Raw genomic sequence first — 27880 nt, 5'->3', positions numbered from 1 at the left:
GTAGCCACGGTGGGAGGGGAGACAAATCCAGTGTCTGGCAAAGTGTCAATTCCACTGGCCTCCCCAAGCTCATATGTCTAGTCCTGTTGAGACTGGCACTCCTGTGCCAGAGGGTCCACAGACCCCTCCCAATCACCCTCGTCACCCATCTCCTGCAATTCAGGGTCAACAGATGGGGCCGGTTCGTGGAAATAGAAATCTCCATACGACATCGAGAGCGGCGCTGCCCCGGCGTCGGAACCGATTCGAGGGTAGGATCGGGGGCGACACCCGCAGGGCCGGCACCGGTGAGGTCGTGAGGTCGGCTGGCGACGACCCGGATCCAGTGGGGGCCTGCAGCGCCGGGACCGAAGTCGCCGGCGGCGCCGGGGCCGAAGCACCCGACGGCGTCGGAGCCGAAGCACCCGACCCACTAGCCCCTCCAGCCGGAACGTTGGGCCTGTAGGCGCCACGGGACCCGGCGGAGGAGGGAGGGACCTCATGGCCATGAGGTACCGCTCGAGCTCCTCTTGCGCCGCACTGTGCCCAGGGACCGGAAGGTGTGGGGCAGGTGGCGACACCCGCGACTCCGTCTGAGCCGCGTGGGTGGTGTCACCCGAACCCCCGGCCGCGTCGCGCAAGCGTCGGGGTGGGTCGGAGGAACGATGACGTCTCTCTGACCTCTCATGCCTCTTACCTGAGGACCTGGATCCTGAAGACCGATGCCGACTCTCGGAGCTACGAGGGCTCCAACCCCGCCACCGGTCCCTCGACCTCCTGTGGGACTGGGACCTGGAACGGCGCGGGGCCGACTGCCGGAGCTCCAGTCGCTTGCGGGACGTCAGGGCCCGGCAGTTGGAGCAGCTGCGGTCATCGTGGTCGAGGCCTAGACATTGAAGACACCGGCGATTGGGGTCAGTAACAGACATCAGTCGGCTGCACTTGGAGCAGGGTTTGAACCCGGGCATCCCTACCGGCACTGTAGGAGTTGAAGACTCGAGTAGAAAAATGATCAAAAAGATCAAAAAGTTTAGTCAAAAAATTACTACGGGGTAGAGCTTCTCCAGATCTGCGCTAGCTGGCGTGGAAAAAAGAAGAACTGACGTCAGCACGCGAGGGCGGCGTCTAAGTACTCTGACGACGTCATTCCGGCGCTAACGACGACGGACGCGGAGCCACGAACGGCGCCTGCCGGGGAGCAGGGGTATTGCTACGCAAAAATTTCCGGATACAGTCTGACGCCTGGGGATATTCTAAGGTAAGGAATCTATCACGAACGTGTCTCTTTCAGATATTTTTTTTTACAGCCTATCTTCCCAAATGCTTAAAATCGAGAGGGGAAGTTTAGTATGCCTGAACTTACAATGTAATAACACATCTTTATATGAAGGTGGTTTTTACATTATGTGTTTATAAGCCACTCTTTTAGAAGTGGCTGGGTTTTTGTGCTCTAACATTTCTGTGTGTCTCTGCCTGGTTGTGGATTGACTGACTGTCTGGGTTTGAAAGCGATAGGATTTGGGGAATGGCTTGACCCAGGGGAGGAGGTGAGACAGCAACAGGCTGACCTGCATTTAGAGTGTAGGGGGAGGAGTAGCCCCTCGAGGTAAAGAGGCCTGGGTTGCTGCCATAAAACAATTGTCCCATCTCCTACTGAGTGATCGAGAATCCAGACCCCCACCAATCAAAGGAAGAAGGTGTCATTAGAAGGGAGGCACCAGGAACTGGTTTGAACAGGGGTTAGTGCCCCCCTGAACACAAAGACTTGAAAGCCATTGAGGGATATAACTATGAGAGCTGAAGCCTCTGAACTTTGGAGAATGGCTTGATAAAGATTGAACAAGACTGAAGCTACTTCGTGGTCAAGAGAAACCTTTGCCAAGGAAGAAACAACTGAAGAGACTGAAGGAAAGGACTGACCCTTGCTGTGTGTTCTGGGGCTGGCCTGCAGTTTGCGGTTTTAACCAAGGGACTTTGCTGTGTGTTGTATCCCCCTGCTTGAAAGGACTTTGCTGTGCTGTGTCCTGAAGTAACTTATCCCCAAGGGCCTGAGGTGAGCTGGCTCCCTGTTGAGGAAACTCAGGAACACAAAAGTTTCCAGGAAAGTCTCAGCGACGCTGTGTGCGTGTGCTTTTTCCAGCCCGAGACCCTGTAGCTCCGCTAGTCCGGATCTTGCTTATTTCACATTGCCAGTTTTGCACTGACCAGATATTTTGCAAATTTAATTTTTAAAAAACCCTTTAACTTTTTTAATGTTGCTCACTTCGCTTTACATATTATGTACTGTTTGTTGAATCTGAATGCTGCAGTTGACTTACTTCCTGCTCCTGTGCTGCCACCGAGAGCCGCCATCTTTAGGTAGTGCGCTATCTAGCTCTGTGGCTGCTAGGGCTATTTAAATGCGCGCTGCGCCGACGTGCGCGCCTTAAGGGGTTTACTGCCTGTTGTTCCCCTAGTCTTGATCTCGCTTATTTCACATTGCCAATTTTGCACAGACCTGTGATTTTGCACATTACATTTAAAAAAAAACTTTTAACTTTTTAAATGTTGCTCACTTCGCATTGAATATTGTGTACTGTTTGTTGAATCGGATTGCTGCAGTTGACTCACTTCCTGCTCCCCCGTGCTGCCACCGAGAGCTGCCATCTTTAGGCAGTGCGCTCCCTAGCTCTGTGTCTGCCGGGGCTATTTAAATGCGTGCTGCGCTGATGCAGGTGCCTTAAGGGGTTTTCTGCCTGTTGCTCCGCTAGTCCTGATCTCGATTATTACACATTGCCAATTTTGCCCAGACCTGTGATTTTGCACATTAAATTAAAAATAAAACGTTTAACTTTTTAAATGTTGCTCACTTTGCTTTGAATATTGTGTACTGTTGGTTGAATCTGATTGCTGCAGTTGACTCACTTCCTGCTCACCCGTGCTGCCATCTGTAGGCAGTGCGCTCTCTAGTTCTGTGGCTGCCTGGGCTATTTTAAATGCACACTGCGTGGACGCGCATCTGGCGCGCCGAGGATGCGCCTAAGGCTAGCCCATCTGCAGGCGAGCGTGAGCCATGCTGCCCGCCGGGTTCCTGGACCAGAGGGCAGATTGTGCTATACCAGGGATGTTCCACGGGCCCTCGATCCCCACACTTGCCTCCACCAAGGTAACTGGGATGTACTTTTTGGCATTAACAATGTATGCTCGACCTGTGGCTTCAAGCTGGGTTTGGGTCTAGCCACTTCCGCCCAAGCCAGCTCCTCTTCTTGCCAGCCCATGAGGGCCCCCCCCCCCCATTGTGGCAGCCATGATTAATGATCGCTCACTTAAGAAACACCACTTGGATGTTTTCGATCTCCTCGATGACAAATCTCTTGAGTCCTTTTCTTCAGGCCTGCGGTGATGCTGTAATTCCCAGGACTGTAAGATTCTCCCACTTCTCCTAGGTGATCTTAATATCCATTTCGATCAGGCTGATATCAAGGACTCGCGCAATTTCCTGGATATTTTACATCAGGCCCAACTTGATCAGTGGGTTATTATTATTATTATTATTATTATTATAATTGCATTTGTTACGCGCAACAGCTACCGACAAAAGGTTTCCCGGCGCGAGATTTGTAGAAATGTCTGAGTCAAGAGGATGAAGAGGGCCTCAATGCTAAATAGCCAGGTTTTTAAGATTTTGCGGAATTTGAAATAATTATCTTCGTTGCGTACTGAGAAAGGCAAGGAGTTCCATAGCACGGGCCCTTGATAGCAAAAAGATTTGCCTCCCATACGGGACAGCTTGATTTTAGGAATAACAAAGTTTCTTTGTGTGGAGGAGCGCAGGGATCGATATGGGCGATAAGGGAGGGCCAGCGACAGAAGGTATTTTGGGGTTTTAGCAGAGTTAATTTTATGCATGAAGCATAATGCTTTGAATTTGATTCGGTTTTCAACTTTCAACCAGTGAAGGTCCCGAAGATATTGGGTAGTAGGGGTGTATCTAGGAATGTTGCATATTAGCCTGGCCGCTGAATTTTGAATTACCTGTAGTTTACGGATGGTTGCTTTATTTGAGCCTAAATAAAGGACATTCCCGTAGTCAATCCTTGAAGTGATCAAGGCATTGACCACGGTTTTCCTTGTTGGCTCAGGCAGCATCCAACATATCTTTTTCAACGATTTTAAAATGGCAAAGCACGTAATTGCGTTTTTTTCAGCTTGTTTGTGCATCTTAAGAGAGTCATCAATGATGACACCTAGATTACGCGCTTGTGGTACTGGGACAGGAAGCATGCCCATCTCATTTGGCCACTGTTGAGGGCCCCACAGGTTTTTGTTTTTACCTAAAATGATGACTTCCGTTTTTTCCCCGTTTAGTTGGAGAAAGTTGTTCCGCATCCAGCCTGCTATTTTCACTAAGCCGTGTTTGAGGGTGGACGGGGCATCCATATTCTCAGATGTGAGGGAGAAAATTAGCTGTGAGTCACCCGCGTATGAGTACATTGACAGACCTGCTTCTTCTACTACCTTAGCCAGAGGGCTCATATACAAATTAAATAATAGGGGGCTTAGTATAGAACCCTGAGGTACACCGTGTTCAAATACATGAGTGTCTGAGCATGCTGTATGAGAGAAGACCTGAAACATCCTTCCAGTTAGGAAGGAAATGAGCCACTCCAATGCTGAACCACAAATACCAAGAGAGCGAAGCATGTTAATTAAAACAGTGTGTGATACAGAATCAAAGGCGGCACTTATATCTAGCAATATAAGGGCCACCGTCTCTCCTTTGTCCAAAAGGCCCCGAATGTTTTCCGTGACTCCTAATAGAGTCGTTTCCGTCGAGAAGCCCGCTCTAAACCCAGATTGACAGGGGGGTAGTAAATCTTGGGTGGTGACAAATTCAGTTAAGGTTTGATTCACATGTTTTTCTAGAATCTTGGAAAAGATGGGTAGCAGAGAGATGGGCCGGAAGTTGGAGGGCTGATTAAGATCCGTTCCAGCCTTTTTTAGTAATGGGTGAATCATGGCATGTTTCCAATCGGACGATACAGTGTTTTTTTGTAGGGATCTGGTAAGTAGATTTGTAATAATGTCGAGTAACTGTGGGCCAAGCTTTTTAAGTATCGTACAAGGTAGAGGGTCTTCTGGTGACCCCGATTTGATGGTATTAAGCAGTTTCAGTAAAGTCTCAGTGTTTAGTCTGGGCCAGCTATTCAAGATGCTTCCAGGATTCTGAGAAGCATCTGTATCGGATTTGCTGATAATATTGTGAGCAGGACGCAGATGTGTTGTATCAGGGGGGACCCCACTATTTGGGCTGCCGTAATTCCTTGATAGATTTTGTCCACCTTTTGTATAAAAAAGGACGCTAAAGTTTCACATTGCAATTTATTTATTTATTTTGGTTTGCGGTCCCACACATCAGGCTGGTCATATACTGGACCCAATCTGCACCAACTTTCCCATCTTGTTTAGAGATCGGTACCTAGTTTCATGGTCCGACCACTTTTTAACATATTTCTCGTGGGAAGTGTCTAACGCTGAGCCTTTAACGCGATCATACTGCAAACCAGCTTTTGGTAAAATTGCCCCACTGGGGTTCAACCAGGCCCTGGAAGCTTCTAATACCTATCCTCTCGGGTGATCTTGAGGACCGACTTGTTGGATTTACCAGCTGGATCACTAATGCAGTAGACACACTAGTCCCATGCCGCTCACCTAGGCTGTCTAGGGAATCTCCCTCTAAACCTTGGTTCAGTCCTGACCTAAAAAGACTCAAACATGAATGCAAGATTCTTGAGCGTGCATGGCAGCGTAGCGAATATTGCCCTGCAGCTAAGCGGAAGCTCAGAATTAAGCAAAAAATGTATTATGAGGCCATAATTCTTGCCAAAAGGCAATTTTATGCAGCCCGTATTGACTCTGCTAAAAACAATGTTAAAGAAATGTATGCAATTGTTCAGAGCTTTAAGTCCCCATCGGCGCAAGCTACCATGTCTCCATCCTCAGTCTCCTGGTGCGATGCTCTTTCGAACTTCTTTATGGATAAGATTCACACTATTCAGGTGGCTTTTTCTTCCTGTGACTTTCGGACTGGGGCAATCTCTGTGTTTCCACCTACTGCCCGACCATTCCTTGCATGCGTTTAAGCCTGTGGACCTGCCGGATTCGCTTAAAATTCTTAAGGGTGTAAAGTCTGGCTCGCCCTCGGACCCTTGCCCTGCTAGACTGCTGACTGCAGCAGCAGGGAGTATTAACGCAGAAGTGAACGGCATTATCAACATGTCCCTTCAGGATGTCGGTGTACCTGAGGCCTGGAAGCAGGCCAACATTTTGCCTCTTTTAAAAAAGCCATCGCTAGAGCCCCTCAGTCCAGGGAACTACCGTCCCATTTGCCTCTTACCTGGTCAGGCCAAGGTGTGTGAGAAGGTGGTGAATATACAACTCACTGAGTTTGTTGGGAGTGAGGGCCTTCTGCATCCGGCCCAGTCAGGGTCTCGGGATTCCCATAGTACTGAATTGGCCCTGGTTGAGGTCTCAGAGGCATTCCGGGAGTGTTTGGATGCCAGAAGGAGGGCAGCGTTCATTTTGCTTGACCTTTCAGCGGCATTCGACAGTCCCGCACTCACTACTCCTTGCGCGACTTGCCAGGATTGGTGTGTCGGGCACGGCGTGTGGCTGTCTCAGGTCTTTCTTGGAAGGACGGGTCCAGCAGATCTGGCTTCCACTGTCCTCTTCCTCTCCCCAGTCAGTGACGATGGGAGTCCCCCAGGGGTCCTCCCTTAGTCCCCTCTCTTTAACATTTATGTCGCACCTTTGGTATACCTGCCCGAGGGCCTGGGGCCAAGTTGATGGCTTACGCTGATGTCATCCAGCTGCCCTTCACCTGGGACAAAAGAACAAGTTACTTACCTTCGGTAACAATATATCTGTAAGAAACATTAGTGATAGATTCCTTACCTTAGAAATACCCCCTGGTGTCAGACTGGATCCAGAAAGTTTTAGTTAGCAGTACCCCTGCGCGTGTGTAGGCGTCGTCGTGCGGCTCCGCTTACGTCGTTGGTGTCGTAGTCGCCGAGATGACGTCGCTGGAGCTACTTAGACGCGCCCACACGCACTGTCGTCAGTTCTGTAGACGACGTTCCAGGCCAAGGAACACAGAGCCATGCAAAATACTGACCATTAGTACATTGAAACTAGGGCCCTGAAAGGGATGACCTGAACCCTAGAAATCAGTTCGCAGAACGGGGAGGATGGGTGGGGCGGTAAGGAATCTATCACTAACTAATGTCTCTTACAGATATATCGTTATACAAGTAAGTAACTTATGCATCTGAAAGACACGTTAGTGATAGATTCCTTACCTTAGAATAGATACCCCAGCAATACGAACCCCAGTGGTAGGTCTGCAAACAAAGATCACACCAGAAAGTCGCGGAGAACGGAATGGCCAAAGAAGCCGTCTCTCCGGACTTGACTGTCAAGTCAATAATGCTTGGTGAAAGTATGCAGCGAGGCCCACGTAGCTGCCTGACAGATGTCTTGCAGTGGGACACCGTGGCCCAATGCAGTAGTAGCTGCTGTAGCCCTGGTAGAACGGGCGTGCAACCACACCGGAGGTTCCTTTTTAGCCAGAGAATAACAGGCTTTGATACACAAGTCTACCAGAGCTGGTCATCCACCTGGAACTGTTGTGTGCGATTCAGATAGAAAGAGCCACGTTTTGGGTCCAGACGGTGGAGCCTCTCCCTCTCTTAAAGGGTGCGGAGGCAGAAAGAAAGTGGGCATGGTGATAGTTTGCCCAATGTGGAAGGCAGTGACAACCTTTGGCAAGAAGGAAGGACGAGTGCGAAGCACAACCTTGTCTGGATGAACTGACAGAAAAGGAGGCTTACAGGAAAGAGCCTGGAGCTCACTCGTGCCTAGTGGAGGTGATGGCAACCAGGAAAGCAGCCTTCAAAGTTAACAAAGAGGTCAGTTGTGAAGCGGCTCAAAGAGAGCGCACATCAGAAAAGTAAGAACCAGATTCAAGTACCACTGCGGCATCACAAACATATTAGGAGGGAAAAGGTGAGCAAAACCTTTAAGAAATCTATTGACAGGGGACTTGAAAAGAGAGGACTAATCAGGGAGCCTGAGAAAAGCCGAGATTGCAGAAAGGTAGCCCTTGATAGTGCCCAGAGTCCTGCCGGGCCAAGGAAAGAAGGAACAAAAGGATCTCTGAAAGAGGGACAGAAAGGGGATCCACAGCCTTTGCTGTGCACCATGCCACAAATTTGTTCAACCTGCAGGTGTATACCGATTTAGTGGAAGGACGCCTGACTGCCAGAATGACATCACAGACTTTAGGAGGTAAGTCAAACTGAATCAACTGTCGCCGCTCAATCTCCACGCATGTAGGTGGAGGCTGGATAGGTTCAGGTGGAGGACCGTCCCCTGCTGCTGCGACGAAGATCCTCCCGAAGAGGCAGTCGGATCGGGGGATCCATGCTCTTACTGAGTAGCTCGGGATACCAAACTCTTTGAGCCCAGTCCGGAGCCACGAGAATGACTTTGGCCCGGTCGTGCCTGATCTTCTACAGCACTCTGGGTAGAAGTGGTATAGGCGGAAAGGCGTACGATAGACCACAGCTCCACTCGCGACATAAAGCGGCACCGAGCAAGTGCCGCCTTGGAAATTCCAACGCGCAGAACAGCTGACATTGCGCGTTCCTTTCAGTGGCGAATAGATCTAACCAGGGCTCTCCCCACTGTCGAATGAGACCTTGCACCACTTCCGGGTGAAGATGTCATTCGTGATCCATCATGTACTGGTGGCTGAGCTAGTCTGCCCTGGCGTTCAAAGAACCTGCCAGGTGTTGAACCTTCAAAGAAATGCCTTGATGTTCCAGCCATGTTCAGAGGTGCAGAGCCTCCTGACACAGGATCCACGACCCCGTCCTGTTTGTTGCAATACCACATGGCGGTGGTGTTGTCTGTGAACACCTGCACCACCTTCCCCTTGACAGAGGGAAGGAATGCCTTCAGTGCAAGAAGGATCGCCCGATGCTCCAGAAGGTTGATATGGAGTCGGGACTCCGCCGGAGACCAGAGGCATTTGATCTCCGCCTCTCCCATGTGGTCGCCCCATTCCAGGAGGGACGCATCCGTCACCACTGTGTGCTCCGGTTGGGGGAAGGGAGAGGGATCTGCCGCTGACCCAATGATGATTCGTGAGCCACCAACTCAATTTTTGTGTTGCAGTTCCCCCCCGAGATTTGGATGTAGTCGGACAGGTTCCCCTGATGCTGCGCCCACTGGAACTTTAAGTCCCACTGCAGAGCCCGCATATGCCATCTGGCATGGTTGGTGAGCAGGATGCAGGAGTCCATGAGGCACAGCAGCCTCAAGGTCGACCTGACTGAAACCTGGGACAAGGGCTGAAAGATCGGAATCATAGCCCGAACGTGCCGGACTCACTGTTCGGGAGGATAAACCCTAAACTGCGCCGTGTCCAGAACCGCTCCAATGAAGAGAAGCTTCTGAGAGGGAATCAGGTGAGACTTCGGCATGTTGATGGAGAACCCCAGCAAATGCAGGAGGTCGGCCGTAGTCTGGAGGTGGGAGACGACTGTTTGAGGCGAGCCTGCCTTCAACAACCAGTCGTTGAGATAGGGGAAGACTGAAACCCCTGATCTGTGCATATGAGCTGAGACCACCGCCATCACTTTTGTGAACACCAGAGGGGCGCTTGTAAGGCCAAAGGGGAGCATGGTGAACTGAAAGAACAAGTTACTTACCTTCTGTAATGCTTTTTCTGGTAGATACAGTATCTGCCTGTGGATTCCTCACCTTATGAATATCCCCCTGCGCAGCATTCCGGAACTTTTTCGTAGCTCTCTGCGCCGACGAGGTCGTCACAGCGTCATGGCTCTGCACACGACTCTGCATGACGTCACCAGAGCTATAAGAAGACTACGTCGGCGTGATGATATCAGTTCCACCCATTTTTTCCGTACCACAGAGGCAAAACGGGCGGACCAACCATAGAGACAATGCATACATGGTATACAGAATTCACACAAATACACACTGTGTATAATGAAATAAGAAAGCTTGCACTTAAAACAAGACAACAATAAATAAATAGAGGTAACAACGTCTTGAGAAGACATAACACATCAAAAAACGAATACCTCATCTTTTATGATATAAAAGGGTGGACAACGGGGAGGTCGGTGTGTCTGTGAGGAATCCACAGGCAGCTACTATATCCACCAGAAAAAGTGTTACCGAAGGTAAGTAAATTGTTCTTCTGATGGATACATCTGCCTGTGGATTCCTCACCTTATGAATAGAATCCCACAACAGTACCTCTCCCGATGGAGGGTGTCCACGCTTCTATACCAAAAAGTCCTGTAAAACAGAACGCGCAAAATGGCCGTCACCTCTGAATCCAAGCAGTAATGCTTCGCGAAAGTGTGGAGGTAGGCCCAAGTTGCAGCTTTACAAATGTCCAACACAGGAACACCTCTGGACAAGGCCGAAGTAGATGATTTAGCCCTGGTGGAATGAGCCCTAATGCCTACAGGAGGCTCCTTACCAGCCAGGGAATAGCATACCTTAATGCACAAGATGATCAATCTTAATAAAGTGTGCTTGTGCACTGCCTTCCCCTTCATTCGACCAGCATATCCAACAAAGAGCTGGTCATCCTGGCGGAAGTTGTTTGTCCTGTCCAAATAGAAGCTAACCGCCCTCTTTGGACCTGAACGATAGAGTCTCTCCTCCTCTTTGGATGGGTGAGGGGGAAGATAGAAAGTAGGAGGGGTAATGGACTGACCTAGGTGGAAGGGATTCACCTTAGGCAGAAAAGCAGCCCTGGTCCTGAGAACCATCCTTTCAGCATGTATGGTCAGAAAAGGCGGCTTTGAACTCAAAGCCTGGAGTTCACTCATCCTCCTGGCCGAAGTGATAGCTACCAGGAAGACCGTTTTGAAAGTTGAAAGCCTTAAAGGACAACTATGCATAGGAAAAGTTAACAGCAGATTCAAATCCCACTGGGGCATAATAAAAGGAGTGGGAGGAAACATGTTTGTCAGCCACTTAATGAACCTTAAGACTATAGGAGACCTAAATAAAGAAGGCTGATCAGGCAAACACAAAATGCCAACAAATATCCTTTCACAGTGGCCACAGCACAACCCTGCTGAGCCAAATGAAGAGAAAAACAAAGAACATCAGAAATATGGGATTTTAAGGGATCAATGAATTTCTCTCCGCACCATTTAACAAATTTAGAACACCTGTATGAATTGACAGACATGGAGTGTCGCATGGCCGATAATATAATGTCCATCGCGTTAGGCAGGAGAGAAAAAGAATTTAGGTTGCCCCGTTCAATCTCCAGGCATGAAGGTGCAGACTCTGAAGGTGAGGATGTAGAACCTGCCCCTCCGACTGCGAGAGGAAGTCTACCCTGAGAGGGAGACGGAGAGGCGGGTGTGACGAGAGGTGAAGAAGGTCTGTGTACCACACCCTTCTTGGCCAATCTGGGGTGATCAATATAACTTGGGCCCGGCCTTGGCGAATCTTCCTCAGAACCCAATGAATCAAGGGTATGGGAGGAAACGTGTAAAGGAGGAGTTGTGAGCTCCAACTCAACTGAAACGCGTCCCCCAACACTCCCTACATCGGAAACTGGAGAATGCAGAATGATGGGCAGTGCGCGTTCGAGAGTGGCAAATAGGTCAACCCGAGGAGTTCCCCACGTCCGAAAGATGTGATGAGCTACCTCCGGATGAAGCCTCCACTCGTGGTCGGTGGAGAACTGTTGACAGACTGTCCGCACGAACGTTCAGCCACCCCAGCCAGATAACTTGCCACCGAGCAAATCCGATGGTCCTGAACCCAGGACCAGAGTCGCAAAGCCTCTCTGTAGAGACGGTACGACCCTACTCCTCCCTGCTTGTTGACATACCACATTGCGGCAGTATTATCCGTCAGGAACTGAACCGACTGACGGGAAGGGAGAAAAACCTTGAGTGCCAAACGTATCGCCTGCAATTCCAGAAGGTTGATGTGAAACAACCTTTCCTCTGGAGACCAAAGATCCTTGATCTCCAGATCCCCCAGATGCGCACCCCACCCTAGGGTAGAGGCATCCGTTATCACTGTGGCCACAGATGGAGGAAGATAAAAGGACTTTCCTTGAGACAGATTGCCCTCCACACTCCACCAAGACAGATCCGCTGCAGCTTCTCTTGAGATCCTTACAGACTCCCTGAGATCTCCGTTGTGCTGATACCACTACCTGCGGAGACACCACTGGAGCGCCCTCATGTGCCAGCGTGCATGGTTGAGCAGCAGGATGCAGGAAGTGAAGAGACCGAGCAGACGAAGGACCTTCAGAACTGGAACAACTGCTTTGTTGTAAAACAAAGGAATAATTTCCTGTATGTCGAGAATCCTTTGCGGAGAAGGGAATGCTCGACACAGTGATATCCAGTACTGCCCTTATGAGCAGGTTGCACTGTGAGGGCACCAGGTGAGACTTGGGTACATTTATCGAAAACCCCAATTTGTACAACAGCTGGGCTGTAACCTGCAAATTATGACTCACCATCTCTGGAGACTCTGCATTCAACAGCCAGTCATCCAGGTAGGGGAAAACTGGAATCCTCAACCTCCTGAGAGGGGCAGCCACCACTGCCATCACCTTGGTAAAGACTCGAGGTGCGGTAGTAAGATCAAACGGAAGGACCGCAAACTGGTAGTGTTGCAATCCAACCGTGAAATGGAGATACTTCCTGTGCGACTTCAGGATTGGGATGTGAAAATATGCATCCTGCAAGTCGATGGACACCATCCAGTCCTCTTTTTGCAGTGCCTGAAGAACCTGCGCTAGAGTAAGCATCTTGAACCACTCCTGTTTGAGAAACAGATTCAAGATTCTGAGATCCAGGATGGGACGTAACCTGCCATCCTTCTTGGGGATCAGGAAATACCGGGATTAGCACCCTTGACCCCTTTCCTGCTCTGAAGTATGAGTTACTTACCTTCGGTAAAGATGTATTTGGTAGAGTCGATTCTAGCCGCAGATGCCTTCACGTAGAATTTTTCCAAGGCATGAGACTTGATCCGGAAACTTTTTGCCACAGCATCCCTGCGCGCCGGGGGTGGGGTGACATCACGCGACTCCGCCCAGGCGTCGTCCACGCATGCGACGTCAGCGAGGTCACATAAGCCCCGCCCCGGCGCGCCCACGTCAGTTTTCTTCGGAGAACTTTTCCGCACCACAACGCGGAACCACCAAATAAAAAACTGTGGGAGCATGGGAACAGTGTGCGAAAGAGCACCCCATAGAAACAGTGCAACACCGCAGTGTCCAAGGGCAAAGGAGAGAGGAAGAACAGAGCAGAGCCCTGAGCAGCCACCCAACCAATACAGGGACAGCAAACCCCTACCTCTCCGCCGGAGACAGGGAACCTGTGTGAAAGTTATGTCACACGTAGCAACCCTACAACCACCCTCTGAAAAAAGGAGACAGTCCCAACAGGCAGGAACGACCAACCTCCAGCCACCCCAGCCTAGAGGGCATCCACCCCCCATTAAACAAGGGTAAGGCGCGACCAGAGAGCCCCAACCCAGAGGTGGTAGAGGGGCCAGGCCCCTAGCAGCAAGAAGAAGGGGGGGGGAGATGGAGGAAACCTCCCTGACCTAGAGCAGCCATAGCAGCGGGGCATAGGCACACCAGAGGCCCCACCTTCCCAGAACCAAAGAGGAGGGAAGAACAGCAACCAGACAGAGCCACCGTCAAGAGTTAAAGAAGGCACTCACAGAGGACATGGCCCCCACGGGAGGCGAATACCAAGGACCAGCCCAGGGGTCCTCGCAGAACGGGGAGGAAGAGAGGGAAGTGAAGGAATCTGCTGTTAGGATCGTCTCTACCAGATACATTGTTATTGAACTCGTAAATCTAATAGAGACTACTAGCCGCAGATTCCTTCACTTAGAACAGATACCCTAGCAATACCCACGGGGAAGGAGGGTCTGCGAAAGGACCCCCACCAGGCTGGACAGGACAGACACCCCACAGGGGACCAGCCCCGTAGACCAGGGAGGCAACCTCGTCCCCACCAGGCAAGAGGACCCCCATAAGTCAAACGCCAGCATCCCCAGAGGTATGTAGGAGCAAGAAGAAAGAGTGCATGTCCATACACTCACAGCAGAGGAACCAAGGACAAGGCTAGAGACCAAAACGCCCCACACCACCCCCAGGGCAACCAAGCTTCCCCCCAACACCAGGACAGGCAGAGGAACACGAAGAAGCCCAGAGGGCCCGAGGAAACCAAGGAAGAGGCAGGCCCACCCAGAGGGAATGCAACAGGCCAGCCAGAACGGCAGCTATAACCATAATCCGCCAGCAGCATGAAGGACACTGAAGCGTCCCAGCTCAGCACAAGAGCAGGAAGGAGAGGAATGGCCGGACCTACCATTACAAGGGCCGTGCACACAACCCCCAGAAGCAATAGCAACATACAAAAACGCCATGGAAAACGGGCACCCGAAGGCAACAAGCACTCCCCAGCAGAGCATAGCTATATAACAGCTACCACTACCCCACATAGGAAACGGTAAGTCCCCAAACACGGGAATCCTCTTTGGAAGAACCTCTGAGGAGAAACAAAAGCACCATGGGAAAAAACAGCCCAAGAAAACAGAAGGCCTAATCTCAGGGCCAAGTCTGTGTAACAAGTCCAGCAAACACACACACACAGGCAACATGGGCCATCCAGCAGCCAACAATGCCAAAGTCCCAGCAAGGAGGACTCAATGGCCAGCAAGTACCACCTATAGCAAGGGCATCCAAAAGGCCCAAACCCAGCTCAGTTCAGCAGTCACTGAGGAGGGGAAGGAGGGGAAGGAGGGGAAGGAGGAGGAGGAGGAGAAGAATAAGGAGGAGGAGGAGAATAAGGCAGAGGAGGAGGAGGAGTAGAATAAGGCGAAGGCAGAGGAGGAGGAGGAGTAGAATAAGGCGGAGGAAGAGGAGGAGGAGGGAGTGCCGCCAGTAACCTCTGGATGGCAGAGTCAGCCGGAGCATGGAACAACAGGCTGCCATCAAACGGAAGATCAATGAGTCGCTCTTGAATATTCTCAGGGAACACGCCGTCCCGAAGCCAAGCATGGTGACAAAGGGCGACTGAGGAAGCCATAGTCCGGCCCAACACCTCTGAAATGTCCGGAGCGGAGAATAAACGCCGCTAGTTCCCTGCCATCCAAAGCATGATGCCGTAAACCCACCTGAACAGTCTCCTGGGAAGCCGCGGAACCCAGAGACTCAGACGAGTCCCACAGACAAGAGGAGGCCCACGCCAAAACACAAGGTGTTAAGGGCCGGCAGGGCCGCGCTGGTCGTGGCGAATATGTTGCGCACCCAAGAGTCCAGCCAGCGGGCCTCCCGGGTCAGCGGAGTCAAGAGTGGAGGCAGGGAGGGAAAAGCAGTCCTCAAGGGTGGACTGGCAGCAGAGGGATGGAGGGAGAGGCACGCCAGGTCACGTGGCGCCAGAAGGTGACGGTGCAGAAGGTGTTGAGGCACCGGATCTCTCGAGGTAGGACGCCTCCAAGCTCCCTCCAGAGAAGAAAGGAGTGAGCCCTCAAAGGGGAGTAAGATCTCCCTCCCACCAAAGCCCTGGTGGAGAACCTCCAAAAGATGGTCTACCGGAAAATGAGCGATCTGGTCCCCCATGCGCAGAATGCCCACAGCTGTGGGCACCGCGTGCACGAAGGCCGCACACACCTCTGTAGGGCCCTGCGGAGAAGAAATCAGCTCCTCCGTGTGTGACGGCTGTGGACTAGGACGGCCGTCCCCAAAGGCGGATGGGCAAGAGCCAGACCTGAAAGTCAGAAGGTACCGAAGAATGGGGTACCTGCCGCTCCTCCGCCGAGCACCTCAGCCTCAGAAAGGGCGGGGAGCCACCCTTCGACGCTGGTGAAAAAGACACCACGGGCGGCCAGTCCCTGGGTAAGAGGACACCAAAATGCAGCCAGCCTCTGGAGAAGAGGGAGCGTCCGAAGACGAATCCGCTGCACAACCTCTGTGTGGAGCCGTGGAGTCCGCACCCTGAGGTAGGCGCCGAAGGAGAGACCGGATAGGGCTCCTCCAAGTCACACCGCATCAGGGACCGGAGTGGGGCTGGAGGCGAAGTGGCTAAAGGGCAGCCACCTGCGTGGCGGGACGAGAGGGGTCGGTGGAGTTTCCCGAAGTCTTCCACCAGACTCAGCCCAGAATGTAGCGGAGGCAGTCCGCCTAACCATGTGGAGGTGCCAAAGACGACTCAACCTCCCACTTGCCCTCTGACGAGGCAGCCGCCTGCGGGGAGGAACGAGAAAGTCCCAGAGGGGACGAGGAGTCCCCACCCCACCTCGGCACAGGACGAGGAGAGGCCACCGGCCCTTGTGGCGCTGCCCGAAGCAGACACCGGTGCCTGGACGGCATCAGCTCAGCCTTGGACGAGGCCTTTGCCTTCCCAGAGGGCCGAGTGGGGCTCGGGGATGTGACCCGAGCCCCGGCGAACTCCCGTGACACCACAGGGACTCCGGCTGGAGTTTGCAGCGAGGCAGAGGCGTGAAGGAGGGACCGCTAGAGGGGCCGCACCCCAACAGCACCACATCCTCCAAACCTGTATCCGAATCAGTCGGCGGCGCCGCGGAGGGCCCCGCGCGAAGCGAGGGATCCGTCGGCGCCCCAGGAGGGGGAAGGAGGAGGAGCTGCCAGCAAGGCCCGCAAAGCCGCCGCGTATGTCTCCATCTGGACTCTCAATGCCCCCTCACCGGGAAACCGTGGAAAGGAGGATGACACGCGGAGCCACATCACCCATGGAGAATCCACGCCCCCGAAGGCCAAAGATCAGCCCCCGGGGACAAACTGCGACACTTACCCACCGGGGACAAACTGCGACACTTACCCACCGGGGAGCGACGCTCTTGCAACATCGGAGAAGGACGAGGATGACTACCACAGCCGTATCTGAAGCTGTCTGCCGAAGCTGATCGAGGGGAGGAGGTCGACCTGGAGAGACGCGCCGATAGACGTTTCATGCGGCGCTCACGCCATGACTTCGGCTTCAACTGTTGACACGCCTCACAATCAGTGGTGCCGTGATCCTCCCCCAAACACCACATACAAATGAGATGAGGGTCCGTCGCCAACATAAGTCGCCCACACGACGAGTAAGTGTTGAAGCCCAAAGGCATTCGCACACTGTTCCACCAGATAAAATACAATTTGTGAAGAAAAAATAGGGCCCCAAACAGGCCCGCAGATAGACCGGATCCGCGTTGCACGCGGAAAAGGAAAAAACTGACGTGGGCGTGACGGGGCGGAGCTTATGTGACGTCACATGCGCGGACAACGCATGGGCGGAGTTGCGTGATGTTGCCCCGCCCCAGACGCGCAGGCATGCTGTGGCAAAAAGTTTCCGGATCCAGTCTCATGCCTGGGGATAATTCTACGTGAAGGAATCTGTGGCTAGTAATCTCTAGCAGATCCACCTCTATCTCACCTTTTTGCAACAGGGTAACAACCTCCTTCTGAAGGCAAAGCCAATGATCATCCGTGCAAAACCCCTGACAAGGAGGGTAAGGAGGAGGGAATTCCCTGAAGGGAAGGGCGTACCCATTTTCTACAAGATCTAGAACCCAAAGGTCCGAAGTGATTCATTTCCAATCTTGTAGAAAATGGGTAAGCCGGCCTCCCACAGCACCCACATGATTCAGGATGGTGGATCTAGGGCTGCTTTGCTGCATTACCAGGAGGGGTAGGAGGTAGAAGAGGAGGAGGAAGAGGGATGTCGTCCAGCTCCACGAAGGCGACCTCTGCCTTTACCTCTGTAGGATTTATACAAAGGGTTTTGCTGTTGTTGTTGCTGAGGCTGACAGGAACGAAAGGAAGATTTCCCAAAACCACGGTATCTTCTGAAACCAAACCCTCTTGACAGACTGCAAACCCAGGGATTTTGGTGTGGCTTTACTGTCCTTAAATTTCTGCAACGCAGAGTCAGCTTTTTCCCGCAAAGAGCTTAGAACGGTCAAAGGAAGATCCAAAAGAGCAGCTTGCACATCCAGTGAAAAAACAGAATTTCTTAACCATGCATGCCTCCTAGTAGCAACAGATGAACCACCCTTGACACTGAATCCACAGTGTCCAGACCCGACTGGATTACTTGGCGAGCAGCCGCCTGAGAGTCTCCCAAGACCTCACTTAAACTGCTCCGATCCTCTTCGGATAGCTTTGGGAGAATCTGCTTGGCAGAGTCCATAAGGGCGTGAATATATCTACCCAAAAGACAAGTTGCGTTGGTGGATTTCAAAGCCATACTGGCTGATGAAAAAACTTTCTTTGCAGATTGCTCAAGCTTTTTTGAGTCTCTATAAGCAGGTGCTTGAGGAAAAGAGTCTACCGACCGCTTTGAGTATGAAGCCTGAACCACCAAACTTCGGGATGAAGGGTGAGAAGTAAGAAATTCAGGGTCCCCTGGTGCTGGTCTATATCTTCTAGAGGCAGATCTAGAAACCGCAGGAGCAGAAAGAGGATTACTCCAAACTTATATCGGCTCCATCAGTGCATCATTGAAGGGTAAAAGAGGTTCCACCACAGAAGAAGGAGAATGAAGCACCTCTGTTAGAAGATTAGGCTTATATTCAGCCATAGGAAGCTGCAGGTCCAACAGTTCAGCTGCCTTCTTAATGACAATATAAGGAGCTACATCCTTCGAAGGAGAAGCCTTCTACAAAGTAAAATCCCCTTCTGGAGAGACATCCAAACCACTTGCCTCACACAAGTCTTCATACAAGTCCTCAGACTCATAAATTTCGCCTTCCTCCATGTCACCAGTCTGATATTGCTCCTCTTCAATCAGCCTTTGTGCTTCCCTTCTAGAACGCATCCTCGGTAGCGGCGTCGTCGGCGGCGCCATTGTAGTGTAGTTCCTATCTTCCCAATAGGCTCTGCGCATTGGAATAATACCTACAGCAGTAAAGGCCTAGGCCAGACGTTAACTAGGTCTACTACTGTCGATACTAGACTTAAAGTTTTGGGTTTGCCAGCTTAGCTCAGAGTTCACTAGAAACTTTCTCGAATGTTCAAGGAGGAATTAACTTCCCTGATTAGACAAGAAGGGATTTAGTTTCTGACAACCATAGAACATGACAACTTTGCTCTCCCCTAATCAAGAGTCAATCTCGAGAGTCGTGTGAACAAAAGGCAAATTATTTTACTCAGTCAGTACGTGCATTCTTAGTCTCATCAGAATGTAGAGAAAAGGAAGAGACGGGCGTGTTCAATAAAAAGGTGTTATTTATTGATCAGTCTCTTTTCTCATACAAGAGAAATGGATCGATATTATTGCAATACTTATAGTTAAGTAAAGTGCATACATTAAAAGCAATAGTATAAAATAATACTGTAAAAACATTGATATGGTTTCTAAGCCATAAGATGTTTTAAAATGAATAAAATATATTACATACACATATACATTTGACTAAACGTACTCAACTGGTGTTTCTAGATACGCCTACCCCGTGTACCTGACCTAAGTCTAATACGTGGGCGGGAATAGATAGTTACAGTTTAAGTTAAGTTTGTTTTTGCCAAGTGAATAACTAAAGAATTCTCTGTGAGGGGTTATTCAGTTCTGTACCTGGAAGTTAGGATGAATGAGGAATGGTATCTCTCTCTCTGGTCTCGATATTCCAGGCTGCCTGCGAGGGCTGCCCAGAAACGCCGGTGCTGGATTCTCGGCAGGAGAAAGCAGCGCGTCTCTCAGCGCGTCAGAAAGGCGGGGCTGCTGCCAGCGGGGTCTGCTCTGCTCTTCGCTTCGGCAAGTATGGCTGCTCCGTCTCGTCACCACGCGTGTGTTTGCATATGGCAAGATCGGTAATATTTATACCTTTAAGGTGCCGAGATTGACGTAAGGATGGACATAGATACGTCAATAAGGATGTCATACGACTTGCTCGTTAGCACATTCTTTTACTAAAGTTCTCGGTGAAATCAAAACAATGGCCGCAGGGTTTTGCCCAGGTTGTCATAGGTTTGATTTGTTATGAGAACTCCGTATGCCTTATCAGGGGCTGGAGGAATATCGCTTGTCTAATTAGATCGCAAGTGTTATGACCTAATCAGATAACACGTTCCTGTGCCGTAGTGTGACTGCGTCAGATAACGGTATCTGCATCATGGGGGTTTTCTGCCTCATGGGCTGACTGCTAGTTAACTTGTTGGTTTGTTTAACTAGAATAGGGTCAGGAATAGGGGGATCGATTCAGAACCTATAGGAATACATGACACCCACTCCACGCTAACTATGGACATATTTACTAATCTAGGCATAGTATAACATAGTACAACATACTATAGAGTAGTGTGTATACCTTACCACCCCAAAATACATAAATGCATTTTGAAATTTTCAAATATACTGAAAAATTGCAGACATATATATATGGTATGCACTCAAGCTGTAGAAAAATGCCAAAGTAATCGCATTTGTATACATTATTGCTTATTTGGTATATGAGAATTACACATGAAATGGTTTCTTAAATACAGAAAAAAGTTTCGAGACCATTCCATCACAGAATAAAATATCTATGAACATGCCAGCGGGCAGCTAATGTCTATAAGTTATCTAAAATTTAGAAACTTAGTTCTCTAAGAATAGTTCTTACTTTAAGCAGAAGATAGTGTCCCGAAAAATATGCAAAAATATTTGGGGCTGCTGGAAAAACTGCTGTCCGTGAACTGGAGCGAAATTGTTCATGTGACTTTATTTTTAAAGTTGAAGGCCGAATTCAGGGAACGCCGTGTGCGAGCTTGCTCAAAAGTCTCTATTTCTGTTCGGGTGAGAACATCATATCATTTAGGCTTTCGAAGAAACTGTCAGCAGCTTCCTGGGAAAGTTCCACTAACTCGGAAATAGGTGTAATCATGCATTCTTGCGCATGATTGTCTCCATTGACATTCTGATTTGCATTACTGACAGAAGGTCGTACCTGTTCGATGCTGCTTTCATCTTGAACTTCACTACCCATCAATCGTAGTGGTGAAGCTTCCACGAATGCCGTCATCAGGATTGGTAGCCTTTGAGGGCAGCACAAAGCATGAACCTTGATCGGGCTCAACAATGTTTCTGCATCCATCGGCGCATCCGATTGTAGCGTCAGACAGGTGTCTAACACGCATTCTTCTCCGCATAGCAGACACCTCAATACAGGTAAAACACATCTTTGCCACATTGGTCGAAATGATAGAAACCAAGTCATGTTCAGGTCTCTAAGCCGGGAGAGTCCCAGGATTTTTGATATCCGGTCCCGGTATCCAATGGCTAGGATTGTTTCTTCCCTTGTCGCAAGAGTTTTGTCTGTGACATGGGTTGCCATAACGAAAAATAAGGACTAAGAATAGGATTCCTGCAATTAGTCCCAGGATCAGGGGAAGTCCGCCAAAAATCGAATGGACGAAATCTGGAAAAATACCCAGTATGGCTTTGAATGGTGTTAATGCCATCGAAAATACTGTCTTAAATACCTTTGAGACCCCATTGGTATCAGAAATATTTAAGATTTCATTCAGGATTTCCGCGAAATGTACGGGGGAATTAGTTGATAATAATGTATGCATCTCTGCAGTCGTCCTTGCGACTTGTAGATCATACGTTTCTTTTGATGACGAGAGCCTGGTAGGCGTCTGAAGAAGGACTGTTTTCATTCTGCTTAAAGTATCTATTCGAATAGAAGTAATTTTCAAATCGGGCCATGCCCTTGCCTCCCTGTCTGGGAAGGAGCTGGGGAACAATGAGCGTCCACAGCACTTGACCTTCGCAGTAGTAGTTACTAGATAAGGAGTCCCGGGCATAAGACTACAACATCTACAGTCTACAATAAGAATGTAACTCCCATTATAGAGTCTTTGAAAGAATGGTTCTATCTCTGTTGCAGGTGCGCCTTGCTGGTGACATGAAAGGTTGTATGAATTCCCTTCACAGGCTCCATGCAAACTAATTCCGTTACACAGAAGTGTGCCACTTAGTGACATCGCACAATTGTTGCCACTAAGAAACACTTTCTGTCCTTTATTACTGACACATGCATGTGAATAGGGCAGGTTCCAAGTTGTTTTAAGGTACCCCTTTCCCAATTTCTCGTACATGCCAGCCTGTATATATTTTTGGCAGTATTGAAACCTGAAGGTTGAGATTGGAATATTTATTATCCCATGTATTATCCATTCACTGACAGGTCGTTCTGACATTGTCATTGGTAATCTTTCTAGTTTTTCAATGCTCAAGATTGTATAATCAGCACCCTTTTGCGCCATACTGATTTGTCTATCAGTAAGGTTAAAGATTTGGAATAGTGACGTTGTGTTGATTAAACGCCAAGGCACATAGCCTGAACGCAGATTTTGTAACGTCCAGCCAAGCTGTACAATAGAACGCAATTGTGACTGACCGTGTTGTAATAACAGTAAGTCTTGCGATAATATATCGATTGCTGACGACACAATGCTGTCCAAAGAAAAAATTCTGGAGGACAGAGTCATTAACCCATTGTCCACTACAGAAAGTGATTTTTCCAAATTAATACGGTCAATTTCCCGTATTCTCTCTGCTGTTTCAATTTGAGTAACCTTCCAGGCCTCATTGTATGCTGCATATACAGAGGCTGCTATGAAACGCTTTTGACGCTGTTTGCGTGGTCCCAAAGTGAAATCACGCAAGTCAGCACCATCAGTAAGTAAAGTTAGGTGTTGCTTAATTTCTGCCAGTGTGGAAGTTTGTAGCCATTGAAGGCATAATTTGCCCAAACTGTAGGTGGTTATTATCCCTGGGTGATGTCTTTGAGGATATCTAGGGTCTGGCCTGGTCAGTTTGAACCCCTGTGTTTTGTTCAGGAATCTGTCTTGACAGTTATTAGTATCTGTGGGCCAGATCAACCACTGTTTCCAATCAGGATGTGTTCTGTTTTGGTTTAATATATGGTTTACGTCTATCTCTTCATCTGTATCAGAGTTATTGCTAAACATTGTTGGCTTTGGAATAGACGGTTTATTTAAATCTTTGATTTTGGCTAAGCCAAGACAGGTGGTCTGTTGAACAGTGTCATTTAAAAATATCATTTGTTCTGGGATCATGCAGGCTCTAAACAAAGCTTCTATACCCTGTACTTGCCATTCTTTTGTACCCCAAACACTTTTCAATTCAACATTTTTGCACCAAAACCCACCCAAAATTCAATCCATGGGGAAATCAGATATGTTTCTTTCAGTTGTTTCAAAAGTTCCTTAGCTTTGTCTTTAAAGGTTTTTGATGATGGCTGTGTCTTTGATTCGCTGAAGCCCTCGGAGGAATCATCGAAGTTTATGAAGTAGCCGGATGCATTTCTGTCAATTGTTCCAATTGGTTCAGGATTTCTGTTTCTTGCATTTTCACTTGGTACTTCAGTATAGATTGGTGTGTCTCTGCTAAATGTTTTTATTTGGGTTTTCAGAGGTCTTAGTTCTATTGCATTGTTGCATAGTCCTTGTTGTTCTTCTGTAGGCGTTTCGAATGTGATGAGCCTCTTCGTTAGGACCTCTGTACTGGTAGCAAACCTTGGTGTTCTGCTACTTATTGGGAGTCCACTTGGCCTACTGTTTGTTATCGGCCACATGTTGTGGTTTTACCAGGTCGATTGATACAACTCGGTTCTCCTTTTTTCCAGCAAGTGGCGGTAGTACAACTGATCTTGTCCCGTTGACAGACAAGACAGGAACTGCTTTTCTGTAAGAAGGCCCAAATTCCTTCTTTACCGCGATCTTTTCCCTGACTAGATCCCCGACTTTTGGAATCCAGACAGGTCTTGCTGGGACAGGTGGTGGTTCTTCAGTGGTTGTTGGCTGTTGTTTCAACTTTATGTTGCTCAGGTCTTTTCTTGTTTAAGTCCTGCAAAATAGCCAAACGGTCTTTGATATCAAAGCTTTTTTCTTTCACCACTGAAGTCTGACTATCAATGTCAGAGATCATCATCCTAGTTCCAAATAATAATTCGTACGCACTGAATCCCTTCAGAGAATTTCTTGGCAAGTTATTGAGACTACGTTGGACACTTATTAGATGTTTGACCCACCCAGCTCCCGAACCTAATACCTTTGCCGTTATAGATTGCTTTATGTCACGGTTTTTTCTTTCAACAATTCCGTTCCCCTCAGGGTGAAATGGACAAGAGTACCGCAATTGCACGCCCATGCTGACCATGGCCTCCTTATAAGCCCGAGAGCTAAAAGCAGGACCATTGTCCGAATGCAGCATGCCAATTGCGTATGTGCCGATAAAGACTCGCAAATCTTTTATAACAGTTCTGGCGTCAGCCGTTCGCTGGGGCCACATCCATATGAATCTCGTGCATGAATCCACTGCGACCAAGATATATTTATAGTTACCATCCCTTTGTAAGGGACCGCAGTGGTCTAGATAAACACATGCTAATGGTTTATCCGAGATCAGAAGGGGTGTCTGAGCTGGACGTCTCACCGTTGATACTTTCATTCTTTGACATATTTCACATTCTAGAACATAGTTCCTTGTTTGTCTTCTCATTTGTGGCCACCAGTATCTCTGTTTTAATAATGATACTGTGGCTGAGACGCCAGCATGTATAGAAGCAAGCCCTTCGTGTGCCGCTATTATTAGTCCTAACCTATGTTCCATGTTTGGAATTGCCCTATCCCCCACTCCAGGGATTCGAGCAAAAGGAACATTGTTTGCATCAGTTATGTATGAGTATTTTACTGGAAAGCCTTTAGGGAGTGGTTCTATCGAATCCTTTTCTGAAGCGCTGACAGCTTGTAATATTTCGCTGTCTATTTTTGTTTTTGACCGGGTGACGGCAGCTACGGAAGCCGTTTGCACAGCTGCCTTCGCGGCCTCATCAGCCAATGAATTCCTTGCAACGTGAACGCCATCACGTTGATGACTCAGTGTATGTATCACGTGAGTCTTTGGTAGTTCTTTTTGTAAAAGAACTACTTGTTCCCAGAGCATTTTATGCTTGATTGTGCCACCTTTCGCATCCTTGAAACCATTCTGAAGCCAGATCTGCAAGTATTCATTGTAAGATTGAACGCAATAATACGAATCGCACACTATGAGTGTGGGGAATTCTGGATCGGTATTTTCAAGCGCCATCTTGAACGCCAGTAGTTCAGCTAGCTGAGCTGTACAATCTCCTAAAGATTGTGTTTTAGTGATTGCTGGTTTAAATTTTCCTTCGTGCCAGCGACCTTTAACGATCGCGCACGCAGCACTGTAAGCTTGCTTACCCCCCACTGCGGGTTGTGCTGATCCGTCTGTATATATTATACAGCCGTAGTGGTCTAGAGGCAGAATTTCGGTTGGCGAAAAATTCATAGACAATTAGTTCAGTATGTGATGCGGACTTCAACAATTCAGCCAGCGATTAAACTTCCACAGCTGACCCCTCATCAGGGGAACACAAATAAAATTACACCACAGAACATCCAATCCTGCCTAGGTAAAGTACCGGCTAAACGGGAAAAAATACCATTCTGGTTGGCACAGAAAATTACCCAAATAGAGGCGGTGTTTCCTGACACCACCCCGCTAGAAAAGCACAGGATTCTGACTATCTGTCTCCCAATGGGAATCGCACCACACATAGAGGACTGTGACACTTGGGGTACAGTCTTTGCTTCTATCTACACAAAAACGCACGGTGTTCCATCCATTTCGGTGATACCAGATGTGCTAAAACAAATTCAAGACGAATACGGTCCAGAACCTGCTTTAACTCTTGGTATGAAATTACTGAAAGACTTCAAGCAGGTCTCGGCTATATTATTAGCCAACATAAAAGGTGAAGCAGCAAACGTGGCGATCCGCCAGAGGTTAAAAGAGACAGATAAAGCAGACCAACCAGCTGAAATTGCCAGAATCATAGAAAAATCCTATGAGGAACTAGGCAGAGATAGTTTAGGTGGAATACCAGTAAAACCACAACTGACTGAAAGTCCAGAAAAAATATTTTTTAATAATAATTCACCAAAAAAGAACTGGGATGGAAACAAACAATCCAATCCAAAAGAAAAGAAATTCCAGTCCAGAGGAAGGTCTCCAAGGCGAAGAGAAAAATCTCCGAACCAAAGACACAGGTCACCTCAGAGTGACCCCTCTGGGAAAAGATATAACCTTAGAAATAGGGATAATATAAAAAAGCCTGATAGATATCAAGACATTGATACGCGTCCCTCTCAATCTTTTCAGACTTCCTCGCAGAAATCGGAAAGAAGAGGACGATCAGAACAAAGAGAAGAGCACACCAAGTCCAAAGACAAGGAACCTGCTCAGCTAAAAAAGAAATTACAATTTCCAAAAAAGAAGGTAGCCAGTATCAAGGTAGTTAACAATGCCGAGAATACTGAGGACACAACTGAAAAACGGAGAGTGGGCTCAGACAATGCTAGACAGCGCAGCAGAAGTGAGCATAGCTCGCAAAGTCCTTATGAATCATCTGGAGACAGTGGACACGAATGAATATCTTCAAGTGGAAACTGCAGACACCAGGGTTAGCAAACCTCACAAGATATACGAGATAACATTACGTATAGAGGGAGATAAGACTAGGAAAATAAGGGGACTATTTTGGGATAACCTCTCCAAGGGTTATGACATCCTTCTAGCTGAAAAAGACTGGCCACTAGAGTTTGTCAGGGAGTGCCCTCATGGCGAAGAAGTAATTATGCCTGCCTTCTCAAATCAAATTCCAATTCATAAAAAATACACACTTGCTAGAAAGTGGGCAGTGGCTCTAGCTCCTGCTTTATATAAAAATCACGTGGGATGGGATGAGGATTCTCCTCCTCACAAAATCCAGTTAAAATCACAACCTACTGCACAAAGGCAGTACCCAATTAAGCAAGAAGCTAAAAAACAGGTAAATGAAATACTAGATCAGCTAGAATACCAGGGGGTGATTGAAACTTGCACCTCACAAATGAACAACCCTTTGTTTCCGGTCTCCAAACCAGACAATTCATATCGTCTAGTTTTGGATTACCGACACCTTAACACATGTTGCAAAACTTTTGCAGTGCAAAACTCACACAGTGCTGCACTAATGAATAACATAGTGCGCAAAAAATACAAAACAACCTTAGACATCTCTAATGGATTCTTTTGTCAAAACATAGCACCAGAGAGCAGATATTTAACTGCATTCTCAGTAAATGGCACTCAGAAACAATTCTGTCGGTTAGCCCAGGGGTACAAGAACAGCCCGGGGGTATTCTCAGCGAGAGTAACAGAATTACTTCAACTATATGATGATGAAGCATTATCTTATGTCGATGACATTTACTTAACAGATGATGACTTGGAGACTCACTTGAAAAGAGTGAACACCATAATACTTGGGTTCGCTGCAGAGGGTTACAAATTCAACTTTAAAAAATCCAGAATTTCCCATCTGACAGTCCTGTTCTTAGGATATGAATTATCAAGCGAAGGCAAAAGCCTGGCTGACAATTTCCTAGAGAAATGTGTCGTACTCCAAGCACCTAGAACACTAAAAAACTTAGTCGATTCTAGGCTTCCTAAATTTCGGAAGAACATACATTGCAAATTACGCAGAAAGGGTCAAACCCCTTTATGATCTAATTAAACCAGATTTTAAAAGATCCAATTGGACTCAAATACACACAGAAATTTTGAGATCCTTACAAACAGACATGCTAATTAAAACAAAATTAGAAACACGTGATAACACACGCAATCTTGTGATTCGAGTCATCCCAGGGAGATGCGGATTCACATACCTGACCTCTAATGAGGGGGAAAAGGTACCAATTGCATTCAAATCACACTTGTACACTAAGGCTGAAATGAAATTT

At 48.5% G+C, this 27880-nt stretch overlaps 1 long non-coding RNA gene across 1 annotated transcript in view; it reads left to right on the top strand.

Annotated features, from left to right (window-relative positions):
• Nucleotides 1-3052: 3052 nt before the first annotated feature.
• LOC144768604 (uncharacterized) overlaps nt 3053-27880 on the top strand; it is a 144357-nt gene continuing 119529 nt past the window's right edge. The window contains exon 1 of the long non-coding RNA XR_013598584.1: nt 3053-3124. This is a non-coding gene — a long non-coding RNA (uncharacterized LOC144768604). The remainder of the gene's footprint in view (nt 3125-27880) is intronic.

The sequence above is a fragment of the Lissotriton helveticus genome, chromosome 7 (genome assembly GCF_964261635.1).
Source record: "Lissotriton helveticus chromosome 7, aLisHel1.1, whole genome shotgun sequence".
Taxonomy (NCBI): Eukaryota; Metazoa; Chordata; class Amphibia; order Caudata; family Salamandridae; genus Lissotriton; species Lissotriton helveticus.
The sequence above is the reverse complement of the archived record's forward strand: the minus strand, read 5'-3'. Positions and strand labels throughout refer to the sequence as shown.